This window comes from Phalaenopsis equestris, unplaced genomic scaffold (assembly GCF_001263595.1).
Source record: "Phalaenopsis equestris unplaced genomic scaffold, ASM126359v1 Scaffold000002, whole genome shotgun sequence".
In the NCBI taxonomy this organism is placed as follows: domain Eukaryota; kingdom Viridiplantae; phylum Streptophyta; class Magnoliopsida; order Asparagales; family Orchidaceae; genus Phalaenopsis; species Phalaenopsis equestris.
In genome coordinates this window covers 17,769,249-17,770,263 of record NW_018164444.1, presented here as the reverse complement: position 1 = coordinate 17,770,263, position 1,015 = coordinate 17,769,249, and positions in this window count along the sequence as shown.

Genomic DNA, 1,015 nt, shown 5'->3' with positions numbered 1-1,015 from the left:
CCCCCCGATTTCTTTGATGCACTTTAATGAATAACACTCACAACAATATGGTTAACCCTAAATCTTTTTTTTTTAATATTTTTTCCCAATTCAACAATGTATTTGCATAAATCTTTTCATAATTATTTTGAAATAATAATAACACTCACATTAATATTTCCATATTTTTAAAATGATATGAATATATATATATATATATATATAGGATTACGGAACATAATCATACAATACATAGCTAGATAGGTCTATACAGTTGCGTGCCATCTATATATATATATATATATATATATATATATATATATATTGCTTTTATTTTAAGAAAATTATTTTAGTGCATATTTATATGCTTTTTATTTATGTTTTTAAGAAAGTTTAAGAAAGTTTAAATGTTGTGAATGTTTGTAAAAATAAAAATAATAATGTTTTATTTTAGGAAAATGTATATGCCTAATATGTATTGGCATGTTTAACACCTAAATTTTGATATTGACATTTATGATATTTTATTGCATTAAAATTATGCAAGAAAAGGTTTGAATGGGATGTAACCTAAATATGAGGATTAATATGTTAATTATATAAATATCTAGAAATTGTGAGGTACATATGTAAATGCTCTAATATTAGTTTAAAATATCAAATGTACCCTATTTTAAATTAAATATAAATAATAAAAAATAAAATTCTAAATGGCCCTTTAAACGGTGAAAGAAAAGTATTTATAAATTAAATAAATAAATATTGAAAAAAAATAAAATAAATAAATAAATTTAAATATAATGTCAGATATTTATAAATTCTCTGTCACTATAAATAAATGAAATTTCTATAACTCAATTATGAGTGCTTTCTCAAGTGCGACTGCAGTTCCATCTTTCACATGCCCACCTGGCCTGATAATTGCCTTTTGTACTTTTACATAGAAGAAAGAAAAAATAATTTAAAATTGTAATATTATATTTTAAAATATTGTTCCTGCACAACTTATGTATTTACATATGAATCTATGTTGTAA